Here is a 16,633-nt window from a genome sequence, read left to right as displayed (position 1 = left end):
TTGAATATATTTCATACTCTACCTAATGCTAAGGAAATTTGGGATGCTGTTAATAAGATGTTTTATAATGGTTCTGACATATCCCAACTATATGAACTGCAGGGTCAGGCTACCCGTCTCAAGCAAGAGGGTCGTCTTGTCTCTACCTATTTCGCCGAACTTAAGGTAATCTAGCTTGAATTAGACAAGAGACATCCTTTTCAGATGAAGTGTGCTAATGATATGAAGACTTTTCAGGCTGCTGTTATGGCAGATCATGTGTATAAATTTGGCTAGCCTTTATGATACTTATAACAATGTCCACAGTGATATTCTACGGAGTAATAAAGGTTCAAGTATAGAAAATGTCTTTTTTATGGTCCGTCGAGAGGCTCAACACCAGATTACTATGCTTGGATCTGGCACCAAGATTGGGGAACCTAATGTTGTGTTTGCTTCTAAAAACACTACTTTGGTTTCTTGGCGAAAAAGGTCTGGTTTCTCGTCGCCTGACTTCTGCAGAAAAATACAAACTGAAGTGTGATCACTATGGTGAAAAGAGACATACTATCGACACATGCTGGGCATTGCACAGGGTACCATATTGAGAGAAGGAACGAAGGCGTTTAAAAAAGGAACAACTAGGTAACGAAGCTCATGTGGTTGTTGCTGTTGCCACTTCTATGGTTGACGTCACCACTGGGCACATCCACTTTACAGCTACTGCTGTTGTGGCCGTGACTGTGGTATCAAGCACTCCAACATCGCCGCCTCCAGGTAATTTTGGCTGGGCTTTCCATGCCCATGATACACGTGATACATGTTGGATTATTGATTCAGGAGCTACTGACCAAATGACATATAATTCCACTTTATTCTCTACTACTCTTCCGACTCATCGTGATCATTTCTGATTGCTAATAATGATGCAGCTCCTGTCTCATGGGCTATTTCTGTACTCTTGACACCTACTTTACTATTAGACAAAGTGTTACTGGTTATGTGCTCTTGACACCTACTAAACATGGCTTATTTCTTCCACAAAGGAAGTATGTCATGGACCTGCGAGCTGTTAGCAGATACTGAAATGCTTGACTGTAAACCAGCTGATACACCTATTGTTAAGAATAATAAACTTTGAATTTATGTGGATAAGGTCCCAACTAACAAAGAAAGATACCAAAGATTGGTTGTGAGATTGATCTATTTATCACTCACATGCCCTAATATTGCCTCTTTGGTAAGCGTTGCTAGACAATTTATGCATTCACCTAATGAGGATCATATGGCTGCTGTGATGCGTATTCTGATTTACTTAAATTCTGCTTCTGGGAAAGGTTTATTATTTAAGAAAAATGGCAACTTGGATCTAGAAGGTTACACTGACGCAGATTATCTAGGCGTATTACATATAGACGTTCTACATCAGGTTACTTCACCTTTGTTGGTGATAACCTAGTTACGTGGCGTAGCAAGAAGCAAAATGTTTTGTCTCGGTCCTCTATAGAGTCTGAGTATAGAGGGATTGCCCAAGGGGTTTGTGAAATGTTGTGGTTGTGGTGGTTATTTGCTGAAATTGAGTTTAGACTGGATGCTATTACAAAGCTCCACTGTGATAGTCAGTCTGCATTTGAAATTGCTAACAATCTCGTGCAACATGATTGAACTAAGCATGTAGAAGTTGATCGGCAACTTGCAGATATGTTGCGGGAGCATAAGTTAATTTCTATACCTTTTGTGCCTTCTTTGAAGCAACTTGCAGATATGTTGACCCATGCCATGTCAAAGCGCCAATTTGAAGACTCACTTGACAAGTTGGGTATTACCGATATCTATGCACCAACTTGAGGGGGAGTGTTGGCGAGAGTCAAAGTCAACGTTCCTATTAGGAATAGAATTTATATTTAATTCTAATTATCTAATTTGAGTAGAATTAGGAGATTTTGTATATATTTCCTATTTATACTCACTTTATATATATATATATATATATATATATCCCTCCTTGAGAAAAGAATAAACATATCAGTTTAACCCCTAATTACTTTTGATAACCCACCATCTCTTCCATGTGGCCAAGATGATCTCCTTATTGGGCCTCTTGGGCTTCATCTTTTAAGTTGTCATGTAGAACTCATCTTATAAGCCCAATGGGTCCAAGTCCAATGGGCTTTGAACTTCTAAAACTAATTTTAGCCCTAATACAAGTCCCGAGCATTGATTAATTAATTAATCTTTATTAACTAAATAATCTTTGTTCATCATCTCCTAATTAATTTTCCATCTCTTACCTTTATGGGTGTGCAATCCATTAGGTTCTAATCGGCGAGGCAGTAGGCAATTCGAACTCTTCCGTAATTGATTGTGAATTAAAACCCCTTTTTAATTCTCCCTATTATGAGGACCCAATTATGGCATGTCCTCATGGCTTCCACAAACCGTAAGTGACGTCTAGCAACATGTCACGGTTACCCAAACCAATGTCGAATAAGGTGGAGAACCTATTCAGTTGGAATTACAATGTATTACGGTCCTTCTCTAAAATAATGTTTTCTCTATCACATCATTAGAGCATGGAAAATATGTCAAGCCCCTAATGTGAACTTTAAGCTGATATGACTCATAGAAGTATGATTGAAATCATCATTCTCAATCATACCAAATGCTTCGGCCGAAGACTCCTAAATCATATCGTCAGAGCATTCTCCTTCTTTGCTAAAAGTAGAGATCCCTTGTTATACACTCACATGCCTCCATGAATTGATCATGAACCCTAATCGTACAGAATAAAGGGTATGAAGAGTGCAAAAAAGAGAGGGGAATAGTTTTGTGTTTATTTGTTCATTCTAACTGTAGTCCTAACAATTCTCTATTTTGTGATCCCTTGACAACTACTTGGACTTGGAAATGGTTGAGTTCACTTTGCATGAAGTACTGCTTGCCTCAGTCAAGTCATGATTAAGAACAATGCCAGGAGTATCCGAATTGTCCATGACGCAGCAGAAGAGATCATGAATGGGACCTTAGGCTTCAACAAGTGTTAGCTGATTTCGTAGCCGTATCAATTAATGTTATGCCAACCGGAGGGCAGCTTACTATTGCAGCCAATTTGACCAAATATGAGTTAAGACAATCCGTTCATCTTGTGCATTTGGAGCTCAGGTACAGCTTAGTTGATTCAAAACATTGATGTGTTAGCAGTGGTGATTCTACTGCAAGGGCGGGTAGGCAGCTGCCTACCCAAATTTTTTCGCAAAAAAAAAAAAAAACCTTATATGTAAGCAAAGGTAATCCTACCCATCCCATATAATGGTGTGAACCCATGCCTACCCAAACTTAAAAGCAACCCACGTGTTATATGGCCCAGTCAAACTTAAAAAAAGAAAAAAGGGGGGGGGGGGGGGGGGGGGGAGCGGGGAAGCAATATAAGTAAGCAGCCAATTCCCTTTCGGCTGTGCAATAGTCGACAGTCCCAAATCATTATCTTTTGCAGCTTCTTCTTGAGTTTGGACATTCTCTCTTGGTAGCATTTTCTCATATCTAAGGCCAATAAGTATTCTTCTATTGGCTATTCCCTAAAATAAATGTATGCATCTTAAGTTCTTTAATAGTTTAATTTAGTTTTAGATTTAAATAGTTTAGTTCTTTGTTGCATTGCATTAATTTGTTTTTTTTTGTTTTTGTTTTTTGTATTGTTAAGTTTTTACATTTGAGGGTAAATCTTATTATGCTCTTCCCGACTACGTGTATATTTTTATTTTTATGAATGAAATTCACTCGTACCATCGAATTTTTAAGGTAAGTTTCAACTACCTGACCTTTGAATCCTGAATCCGCCACTGTGTGTTAGCATGTATCTTGTACAAACAACGGTTCTCTCTAGTCTCTACTATTGATTTCATGTATAAGTGGGTTGCTTGTATTACAACTTAAGCAATTATCATGAGATATTGAAGAATTATTATTTTTGGATCAGGATAACACGTGCGGGTGGTGGGATTCTGGAAGGATTGCTGAACCAGATGTCTGGAAACGACGTGGGCATATCCGAGGAGAGCATTGGCCTGCTCGTGAGGAGTAAACTGGTGAAGCATGGAGACGTAAGGTATCTTAGGGAAGTAGGCAAGGCAACCTTCATGATATCCGTGGAACTTGCTGCTGCACACAAGTTAAGGTCCTAATCAAGACAATTTTGGAAGGGAAACAGCACAGATTCTCAAGTGTACGGCCAATACAAGGAATGAGAGTTGAGGGTTGCATCTTTGATATGCCTTGTAATTTCAATTAACTTTCTTTTCTTTGTAAACTTTTGCATTGCTTTTTGTAAATATGCATGTCTCAGTCTTGTTCTTTAAATGGTCTTACCTTGTGATCAGTGGCGGACGGATACACAGAGGAGCAAGAGTGGTCAATTGACCCCTGCAACCTCGAAACGCCTGCCTGGTCTCAAAATTAAGCAGACTGGTCATGCAAAATGGTAGCTATAACTAGTATGTGAAAATGGGTGCTTCTTTAAAATCAAGGAAGGAGCTTTCGATTCCACCCACACAAAAAATAAAACTGAGATGAGGAACAGGTTGTTACCTAAAATTAGTATTAGCTTTTCTGGTTACAATTAGACCACGATGTGCCTTAATTTTGTAGGTGCAAATACAGCGTCAAGGTTTAAGAAATAGAATGGTAGCCTTTAGCAAGCGATCCAGTTTATACTTTGGGTTGTGTTGTGGCCTACACCTTGTTCGTCAAATTCACTCAACCGAGCTCTCATCACTTTTGACTGTTTTTTTTCTTTCAAGCGTTGTGGACTACCCCTGTTTTTGGCATAGGAACAATTGCCCTTAGTGCCTCTGCATTGCATAAGGCCCTCGGATTTGGGGAGGTTCTCTCCTAAATGAATCCCCTCTTAAATCCATTGCAAGACCTCTGGCAAGCCTTTTTATGCAATAACCCGGGCAGTTTGATCATTGACTTCTTCGAGCCGGTGAAGCCTTATGAAGTCCCTATGACTGCACTGCTGCTGGGGCCCTGCAGTCATACAAGCTTGCAGCTAAAGCAATTGCCCGATTGCAGTGTTTGCCTAGTGGAGAGGCTTTGTGATACAATGGTCCAAGAGGTTTTTGAACTCACCGGTTATGACACGATGATGATGGCCTATAAATTTCATGATGATGATGATCATGGAGAAGTGGTCTCCGAAATTACCAAGCCTGGCCTGGAGCCATATCTGGGTTTGCATTATCCATCCACTGACATACCTCAGGCTTCTCGGTTCCTATTTATGAAGAATAAGGTCCGAATGATTGTTGACTGTTGTTGTGCAAAACAGGTGAAGGTGATTCAAGATGAGAAGCTTCCATTTGATCTCGCATTGTGCGGTTCAAGTTCAACCCTAAGAGCCCCACATAGTTGCCATCCACAATGTGAGTCCTGTTTCTGTTCAACCTCAAAAAAAAAGGAGACATTGGGGTTTGGTAGCATGTCATAATATAGACAACTGCCAAGATTTGTTTCCTTTCCCTCTCAGGTATGCCTGTGAGTTTCTAGCTAAAGTATTTTGCATCCATGCCAATAAGGAAATAGAGTTGGAAGATCAGATGGTTGAGAAGAACATTCTGCGCACCCAAAATTCATAGAGAATCTAAAAAATAAACCGAAAAATGCTACAAACTTCTTGTGATATTTTCTTCCTCTTTGAAGCTGTAAAATATAATTTTGAATTAAAAATAAATCAAAGAATTTCTCAAACTCAACTATGTGAGATTAAGTTGGACATTAACCACATTATATTCGGGTTTGAGAGATGTTGCTCCTTCTAAATGCACCTACATTGATCCATTGGAACAAGTTGGGTTTTTCTAATTTTATATAATTGAGTTTGCGAAATAATTTGATTTTTTTTAAAATTCAAAATTATATTTTACAGCTCATAGCAAGTAGACCAAACAAACCCACTACACCACAATGCCATCTGATTATTTTTTTTAATAGCAATGAGCTAAAAGCACCACCACTCATAGGACACTAACAATTCCATACATCTCTTCCCTAACTTATTCTTGGGTTGGAATCTCTTCCCTAACTTGCACAATGTTCTAATTGTTACTAAATCATTACAAAAAATATCCAAAGTAAATATGTACGAAAATTTCATTTTTATAATACAAACAATGTTAAAAATAATATTAAGTGTAATACGTTAATGTAAAAACATAAGGCTCCATAAGTAAAATAGACGTCTCATTTCTCTTTACAAAACTCTAATGTTTGGACCTAATAGTAACAAGTAGAAGTAAACTGATTTCCTAGTTCTCCCCAAAAGCCATGATCTCCAATTAGCTGACCGGTTGCTCCGATCTGCCAAAAAATTTCATTGATTCCCAAAATATAGGATATTGATGAATTAACCAAAAAACAAGAAACTTTCAATGACCCAATCTACCATAACGTCATAGACAAATATGAAGTGCCCAGATGAAGCAATAAAGTACCAAAGCAAACGGAAAATGTAGAGAGACCAAAACAAACAGTTGCCACATTACAATTACACCAATGAGTGACCAATTGAAGCAATGAATTATGAAAGACATTAGCACTAGATTTCTGATTCTGAAAGATATTATCACTAGATAACTTACATAGAAACCACATACGCAATATTCTACGCATCCCCTTCTCAAAAATCAAAGCTCATATTCCCATGTCACAACATTTAACAACTAGTAAAAACAGGGTTGTATGCAGCACTCATAAATGAATCTGTTGGCATCCACCATGACACTAATCTAGCAGGCTCATCCAAACAGTGACAAGGGGAACAGGGGCAGCAGCAGACTGTAACTGCTATTTCTAACTTCAGAGTAAGCCCTGATCCATTTTGTCAAAATCTTCTTACACATACACAAGTATCCAGCAAGATTCATTTAATGAATTTGCTCAGTGTTTTACACTTATTTTATTTTTTATTTTTTGCAGGAAACAAGAAAGGGTGAACAATCAAAGGAAGGGAAAACCAGGATTAAAGATCATATACCAAAAGAAAAGTTGGAATTGGAACAAAAAGCACCAAAAGAAGAAAATATCAAAAGGGTATGACATGAACTCAATCCAACAATGATGAATCATTAAACCATATATAGCAAACAGTGCCAAAATTGCTTGTATTGAAATTTAGGATTAAATGCATGGTTCATCCCTAAAAAATGCAGATTCATGCAAGTTCAGACACATAGATTGTTGAAATTTTGCAGGTTTTCAAGCCCTTAAATGTTATATCCCTTTTCATATCTTATCCAAAAGCACTCAAAATGATCAACTCATTTTTCAATTACAGGGTCTGATTTCTTTTCTGCTGAATATGTTTTGTTTTGACTCTTTTTGTGTTCCTCCTGAAGGGTCAACTTATCCATTCTATTGAGTGTTGGAGGGTCAAGTTGACAATTAACTACTGACATGCATTGATATTCATAATTATTTAAGACCACATGGACTGTCCTATTTCCTTGGTGAATTATGGTCCATATTCGTCATTTCCAAACATGCCATTATCATCATGTGTTTTTAATTGTAACAACTTATATATTGGTCTGCGGAAAAATAAAGGAGGACAACTTATTTCACAGACACTAAGAAACACTAATGAGAAAAATTAATGAACTTTTAACTCAAAAATCAGTTGTTTACGTTGTATAATGGGCTAAATGTGGTTTGTGAAACATTTCTTGTGGAAATTTATTTCTATAGATATGAATGATTGATGGAAAGTACTTTCAGAATTTGATATATGTTGTTTGAAAATTGAAAGAAGTTGATGAATGTAACAATCATGTATATTAGAAGCCAGCATGAAGAGTACCCAATTATATGAAGTAATTAACGAAAGTAATTTACTTATTTGTGAATGGTCAATTATACGATGAGAGGTACCTCGTAGCTTTTCTGCTCGGTAGTCAAATCCCTCTCCTTCCATGAGTTGAATTTCTATGAACTCTTCCTTATCGATTAAACCCAGTATGCTGCCTGCCGTCGGGGATTGCAAAGAGAACTATAGGCTTTGAAGACCTGATGTAGGGAACATCACATCGGAAATATCCTTTCCTCTCAAGCTGCAATATATCTCCTCGCTTGAGATTTCGCAGTTGCAATCACCCAAGGCTGCAGTCTGCTTTTCCGTATATGCGTTAAGCACATCAAGGAAATCCTCTCCTTCAAGCTGCAATCATAAGTTAAATAATCACATAGCAATCACTTTTCAATAAATTTAAGTTCAATGTATTAATAAGTAATATGCTATGCTAAGGTGCGATAATTTAACACCTGCGGGACATACCTTCTTCTTTGTTATCAAATAATTGAACTCCATCAGTGAGAGCTTAGGTAGTTCATCTATTTGAGGTAGCCATGTAAGCTTCAATTTCGTCGTCTTGAAGGACCCCTCAAGATTCAAAACCCCTATGAGTTTGAGGTTTCCATCTTCATCTTTCTCAATCCCTTTGACAATGGCATTCCCCCAGTCCATCAAGGTCACTTCCTCATCTACCTTGATGGACTCTGCATCAACAAAGTCTAGCCATATTGTCCTTGTGTACTGCCTTCGCCCCAGCACGTTCGTACTTCTTGTGCCTCGGAATGATGCGAACAAATGACTTCTCAGGCCCATTGGTCAGCGTCAACAACACCCGCCCCTCTTCAATAACGGCGGTGTGTCTTGGGCATACTGGATCAATTATCTTCTTATTAATTGTCCAAAGTTTGCCCCATTCCATGATATTCAGATTCTTTGAAGCTCCCTAAAACATAAAGAGTATAAAAGTCAATTAAGAAATTAAAACATTCAAAATAGTGGACATCGCATACAAATAAACTAGTAGTGCCAAGGAAAAACAATTGGTGTAAGGACATAATAAGCAGCGGGAAGACATTATATGTTATAGCCATAGATCATAACTGCTTTTGTGCATCTACAACACAATAGTGTCTTACCTGCTCAAGAATAAATTGTATTAAAGCTTCAACTTTAAGACCTCTGCGCACAATTCCTTGAACAGTTGGAAAACGAGGATCATCCCATCCATTAACCTTCTTATTTTGAATGAACCACAAAAGCTTGCGCTTGCTGAGAACTGTATAAACCATGTTCAACCTACTGAATTCATAGATGTGCACTTTTCGCAGTCCCATATCCTCTTGAACTCGATGGTACTGAGGATTGCGGTCGTGATACTCACTAGATCGGAGTGCATGAGTAATACCTTCTATAGAATCCGATCCTAAGTCAGGTATATCTTGTACTTGGATCCGATCCTATGATGTGGCATTGGATTGCAACGATAATAAACTGGATCACGAAGAGATTTATTTGGATCCTGCATATCCAGCTTCCCACGGACACAACACTGCAGACCCCTATCAGAACCAGCAATCATTTCCTTCCATAGTTTTAGATTCTCCTCTACATTGTTGTTTTTACATTTGGATTCAATGCCATCCATCCTTTCCTTCTGCATCTCCTCATGTGGTGTGTCATCAACATATGCTTTACCCTGGAAAATCAAATTCTCAGCCATTTCTATCAACTGAGGGAAGTAATCTGAAGTATAGGTAACCGTTTCATACTTGATACCCAAAGTCTCAATATCCTTGAGAAGATTGTCCACGAACTCATTGCTTTCTTTAGCAGGATTTGCATCATCAAATCGCACAATAAGCTGACCCTGATACCTTTGAGCAAAATACTGATTCAACAAAGCTGCTTTTGAGTGCCCAATGTGAAGAAATCCACTGGGTTCTGGCGCAAATCTCAGTCAAACCTTTCCAACCTCAGCTTCTGGAAGGTCTACTTCAAATGTTGGTCTGCTTCCTGCTTTACCTTTCTCAGACACATCTCCATTTACACTCATTGATTCCTGATTGGCTTGAGTGCCTTTTGATTTTGTTGTTGCTGGCTTTCCCAAGCCTCTCTTGCCAACGAAGGTAGCAATGACTTCATTCAGGGCACCACCGTATTCCGCTAATAGTGAATTGAACCACCGAGAAAGGTTGCGGTACTTTTTCGACTTCTTCAAACTTTCCCATCTTTGCCTAGTTTCTGCCATGCATAGAGCGTTAATTAAGCATCTCCAAAAAGCACTTCTATTTATGTTATAGAAATGTTTACACAAGAATAGTCCTTAGTTTAGGACCTTATCCTTCAATTTCTAATGCTTTACATAACCATGCCAAATAATGATAAAAACAATAGGAAAAGAGAGTGAGAGAAGCAACGCCATACCTAATAGACTTGACCAGATTAATACATCGGCAATGGAAAAAGAGTAATCAACGAAAAAACTACGGCTTCCCAAATAGTCTTCCAAATATTTGCATGCATTCTCAAATGCAGAACCCTGTGAAAGCACAGGTGCGCACTCATGCCACTCATCAATCTGGGCAGCTTGAATTGCATTCTCACCATACAAGTTAGCAATTGGACCGATATATCGAAGAAGCGCAAAATTTCCATACAATTTCAACCTAAAACGAAAGATGAACAAATGCATTTAATCCAACATGAAAACAGAGATGAATACAAATAAATCAATAGCACAACAAAAATGGGGATTAGGATTTAATCATTGGAGAAGTGCAAGAGATGAGGACAATCAGCAAGTAGAGATTTGTCGTTAGAGAGAGAAATGCCAGCGAGCTTGGCCACCACGAGCACCGGGAGAGGAGGGTTCTCAGCGGCAAATGAAAGCACCTTAACCTCCATTAAAATCGAAAGCTTCAGATTTTGCTCTTTGGGCTTGCAGTTGCTTTGCTACAAATCCTGAATGAGAGAAATGAAGGCGTTGTTTAAACTTCCACGATATAGCCTCTTAAGCAAATATAGCCTCTTAAGCAAGTATTTCAAACAACTTATTGCAAACAAAATTTATAAAATAAAATAAAAAATCAGTTAGACACAGGAAACCCATAACACAAGTCAAAAACCAAAAAAAGGCAGAAGCCAGATTTTTAGCTATCGATACCGCTTAAGCAAGTAATTCAAACACCCTACTGCAAAAAATAAAAATAAAAAAACAATTCTATTAGACACCATATTTTTGGAGGACTTGAGTCCAAATTAGTCTTCAAACTCAAAATAGCATATAGTTTCACTACTCATCATTAAACAAAAATTGTTGTAAATATATTAGGTGGAGCCCACTTGAAGCTTCCTCGAAGCTTCCTCCAAGTGGAAGTTTAGTCCAATTATTTGCCTACAAAAGGGTTCACACCCTTTCATTGTAAATACACAGAAAATATTCAATGAGAAACATCAGATCTCTATGCTTGATCTATCTCAATTCCCTCTCCAATTTCTCTTTAGTTTATAAAACGTTATCAGCACGAATTTCGCTCAAACATACCAACTGAAATCTCTGATGAAACCCGGATTCTTTCCCCTACCTTCCTCCCTCTCTTGCCATTTCTTCAGCTTTCCTTGTATGTCTCTGTGTTAGAGAAACAGAGGGAGATAATAGAAAATTGAAGCAGAGCAATAAGCCACCAAGTCTCCGACTCCCCCTGCGCCCAAAAAGGCGACCTGAAGAACACAACTGATGGTGCCATGAGCTCTAGCCTCACATGGACCACAGACGTCACCAAAGAGCACGAATCAGAGAAGCTGTGCATCGACGACATGCTCCAAAAATACTGCGGGCAGTTTGGCCCGTGGCAAATGAGGCACTTTGTGCTGACCAGCTTGGCTTGGGCTCTGGAGGCCTTCCACACCATGGTCATGATTTTTGCGGACCGTGAACTGGATTGGAGGTGCTTGGGGGGGAGCATCTGGCTCTGGCTGCGATGAAGATGTGAAGATCTTTGTGGGCGTTGTCTCACTGGTGCTCTGCAACTCCCTCCTCTGCTACTCCATTGAAGACGACCTCACTTGCCTTGAGGGGGTCAAGACCTCACTCACAGACCCACAAGGGAGGCTGAGCTAATGGGACTTGGGCAACAGGTCGGTAGCCTCCATCTGCAAATGGGACTCTTCCCCCAACCGGGAGCTCATCCACCAAGCCATCGAGGCCTTCACATCTCTATGCGCCTCCATGGTTCTTCTCCTGCAGATCTGTTCTGGAAGGATTGTTTTCTCTTACTTTGTCTCGGATTGGCGTAGGTCTTATCGAGATCTACGTTTTCATGATGATTTGAGGCTGTGAAGATGTTTTGAGCTTCTGGTTCATAACTGGTCATCCCAGGCTTTTCGTTGTTGAAAAACACAGCAAACCCACCTTGCTTTCTATTACTTTATTATTTCTCTACAGTATTTAATAAGCTAATTGGTGCAGGAATAGTGGTAGCAGTGGAAAAGGAGGGGCATGTTTTCAAACCTGGAAAGCTACTTTGGTTTAAAATATTATTAGAATAAGAAAGTAATTGGCTTGGGGACAGGATAAAGGCAACTGATTTAAAAGCCTGGAGCATGCGTGATATTCCACTAATCACTTTCCCTACTTTTCTTATTATATATTAATATAAGAACGTATCCTCCCCATCGTCCAGATTGAAGCGGCTGAGAACGACCCGGACAGCTGTAAGGCACTAGCAGTGAATCAGGTATATTTGAAGTATCTAATGTTAATGAATTGATTGGTAATGTCACTAGTCACAGCCACTCACCATTTGCTTTAATATTTTATTAATGAATTGATTGGTAATGTCACTAGCCACAGCCACTCACCATTTGCCTTAATATTTTATTTATGAATTGATTGGTAATGTCACTAAGACATATTTGAAGTATCTAATATTAATTATTATCACATAAGCACGAGACAGACAGAGAGATTACTTTAATTATATATGTCTAGTCTCTTCTAGCAGAAAAACTTCAGCAATAATGCAATGAAAAGTTATTTCTCTTGTCATTGTGCTATTGGCGAAAATAGCATTGTACGAAAATCTCTTGCTTAATATAAAGTGAATTGAAATCAATATATGCGGTTAGTATAGGATGAGTTTCATATATTATTCATTTCCATTTTTAATTCATAATAAATATATGTTCGTTTTGATGACGGATTTTATTTACCTTGGAGTGGTAATGTACAGCACGAGAAGCTCTCAGGTTTATTACCCATACAACCCTATTTATTTAAAGTATGATGCGGGTTTATCGTCCATACCAATAATTTATTTACCAGCAATTTATTTTATGGATTAAATGTGCTGTATGATGAGTTTTTACAGTAAGCAGATCAGGACCAGAAGTTCCTTGATCCTCATCAATACATTTACATCAGGACTTGAAGATCCTTGATGATGATATTAATATGAGAGCTGGCAGTCTCTCCGGTACTGTATTTGTAAACATGTGATTGGACTTAAAGGTCCTTGATCCCTGACATGTAAATAAGGACCTAGAGTTCCTTAATGATGTAACAGTACCGTATTGGTTCATGGTGCCGTACACATGGATGATAACTGTACTGGCAGATGAATAGATACGTATTCATGACTTGATGAATAGTAATATTCACATGAATAGTGACGTATACATAAATATTAACCATTTTGGGGAAACCGTCACTATATTCAAAAGGGAACCTGCAGCTATATTCAAAAGGGAACCTGCAGTTCCTTAAACTCATGGATAAGCACTTAAATGAGATGCCAGAAGTTCCTCAAAATATGGACAATTATGTAAGGGCTTGAAGTCCAGAAATATGTACAGAAAATTGTAAAAATGTCCATACCATGAGAATATGTGATTTTGGCCTGAAGTTCAAAATCTAACAGTGTTGAGAACCTAAAGTTCCAACAGTTAAATGGACAACCCTTGAGGTATTATTGCAAATGGTGGTACGCCACATATTTCTTTGGCATAAGAAAATGATGAATTTAATAAAGTTCGATTATGTTATAATCGACACCTCAAGGAAGAAATATATTTTGTGAATTCCGGTTGTTAAGAATACACCGTGAAATGGATAATATCAGTATAAACCTCAAATGATGAATTGAGGCTTCCCACATATTTTGTTATATCTGTGCCGGAAGCACATGGATTCAAATATATGAGAAATCCCGAACTTGAGATTGTGGGTATATAGTAGTTTTAACTACTATATTGTGATATTATCAATTCATATTTCATGTCCATTTGAAAAGGGCAAATAAATTCTGAGTTTGTGTTTAGCCCAGGCCAAAAGTTCCATACGTTGAAATATGAAATTTGGGAGAGGCGATGTGGTTATTTGAACCTATAAAGCACAAGGTTCCAAACCGTCATTTTGAAAAGACGTAAAAACCACAGGTGCAAGTTTAAGAATGTGCACAATTATTATTACAGGAACATACAATAGATAGATTTTTTCCTGCAATGAAGGTGCAGGCCCTGTAAAATCTATAAAAATACATTATGTTCTAGAAGCCTCTGAAGGAAGAGGACGGCGCCTCTTAAGCTTAGCCATGAGCTTCTCGTGGTCTCCCAAAATCCTTTCATTGGAGACCTGCAGCATGTCTAGCCTTCTCAGTGTATCAACTGAGTACGAACTCACCAGTTTCAACAAGGAATTATTCTCTCCTTTAAGTTTCTCAACCTCCTGTTGAGACTCATGAAGCATTCTTTGGAGAGACGAATTTTCAGTTGTCAGCTTCTCAACCTCGTTTGCTCTAACACGCAAACGATCAGCCATGTTAGAAACAGAAGCAGCACTCTGAATGCTAAAAGCCATTGAGTCATCAATAGCCTCTTCCTCAGACCTCCCTGTTAACAGCATTTCATCCATTGGAGTAATGAAATTCCTAGCTACTATGACAGCAGTAGCATCATTCATCATCACAGAATCATTAACTGTGAGATGACGATTTTTGGATACAAAGGATGGACGCCAAACTTTGGCGTCACTGTTTGCTGTTGGAGCATCATTTAAATTGAAATAATTTGGGCAGGAAGAAGAGGAAGCCATTTTTGAGAAGGTTTCGAAGAAAGTCTTAGGAAAACTAAAGTTTCAGAAAATGAAGAAATTTGAGTTGAAACGCAGTTGCTCCAATCAAGTTTTACAAAGGCCATATCTATAGGAGGAAATATGGCTACTGTTTTTCAGGACCCCAATATCTTCTCGAATCCCCATATTATCTTTTTCTTTCCTAGAGTCCAAAACTTCACGTGGCCTCTAATAATGCCTGTCGGCACTTTCGGCGTTTTCAAGTATTATTTTCAAAGCCGATCTTGCTTTACGGATTTCATGGAGCTACTTTTTCAAAAGTATCCCGAGAATCTCGCAATTTTCCTATGGTTAATTTGAAATTCACCGGTTCTACCTATTCATTGTATTTGTGTATAAATGTGTTACTAACGAAATTTTCTTTGCAGAAGACATCCAGTTGTCTCTATACTTAGTGATCCTAACTCTGAGAGTTATTTGTTTTTAACAGAGAAAGGAATTGTGATTTTTGCTCTTGCAGGATATAACAAGATTCATCAAGCGATACTTTATATTTACTGGGCCGATACGAGCTTGAATGATACTTGAGAAAAGTTTCTCCCACCTAAGGATGTAAGCAATACTTGTGTTATTTTATGCTTATATACCTATTTGATATTTTATCTTGAAAGGTAACCAAATGGGAAGATAAGTCCGTTCCAAAAGAATGGCTTGTATGTATCCATGAATTATTAACGCAAATTTTACAGATTGCAAGTTGGATACATTGATAATACACTGCACAGATTAAAGTCCCATAAGAACAGAATATGGGTATAGCAGTGATCAATATGATGCACGCCTGTTGCGTAGCAAATGATGTGGATTGAAGTCCCGAAAGGACAATCCTTTGACATGTCAATATTGATATTGTGCACGCCGAATGCGTAGCAAATTATATGGGTTAAAGTCCCATTATATGGGTTAAAGTCCCAGAAATTAATTGACATGTATGTATTAATCTGTGGCATGCCTGCAGCATGACAGATATATGGGTTCTAAATGTTCCAACTCCCTAAATGGAGATTATCCACGCCCTACTACTAAATAACGCTCCAATGGAGGTTATAATCCACATTCTCACATAATAAAAGCCCCATGAAGTGGCTTGGGTACCCAAAAGCAAAGAAATGCTTATAATTGATGCATGCGCATGCACGTGAGAATTGTGAGATCATAAATTGATGAATGACAATTTTTGGTTTTGGAGTAGCTACTCAAATCATCAATGGGCTGTGTTGATTGGAACCACGTTCAATTATTAAATGTCGACAATATCATTGGCCAAAATGGAAAGAGGTAATTCCATTATAGATGAGAATGAACGTGAAAGAACAAACCCACAGTACGAACCCCAAAAGATGTTAATACTGAAATTTATACTTGGGTGTTCGGAATAAAAGGGAATATACCTACTTTGTATGACACACTGTCTCTGGCAGAAACAAGGAATGTTGGGTTTTCTTCATATTTACAGATTAAATTGTGCCCCCCTTATTACACAATTACGGAGACCAACATATTATCTTTAAGGGTTATTAAATGCACAGAGCGTATCGCCAGAAGCGATTTCCTAAAGATGTATAAATAGCTGGGTTAAAGCTATATAATGTGTCATAAAGTTTAATCCCTTTTAAACAAAATCCGTTGAGAGGATTGACATTGCATAAAGCAAGTCCCTAAAGGACGTGTGCTTGAAGCAC

At 38.2% G+C, this 16,633-nt stretch overlaps 2 pseudogenes; one reads left to right on the top strand and one right to left on the bottom strand.

Annotated features, from left to right (window-relative positions):
* Positions 4,871-5,612, top strand: LOC109950793 (annotated as a pseudogene).
* LOC18768648 lies at positions 6,115-13,128 on the bottom strand (annotated as a pseudogene).

The sequence above is a fragment of the Prunus persica genome, chromosome G8, assembly GCF_000346465.2.
Source record: "Prunus persica cultivar Lovell chromosome G8, Prunus_persica_NCBIv2, whole genome shotgun sequence".
Classification (NCBI taxonomy): Eukaryota; Viridiplantae; Streptophyta; class Magnoliopsida; order Rosales; family Rosaceae; genus Prunus; species Prunus persica.
This window is presented reverse-complemented; position numbering and strand designations above follow the sequence as displayed.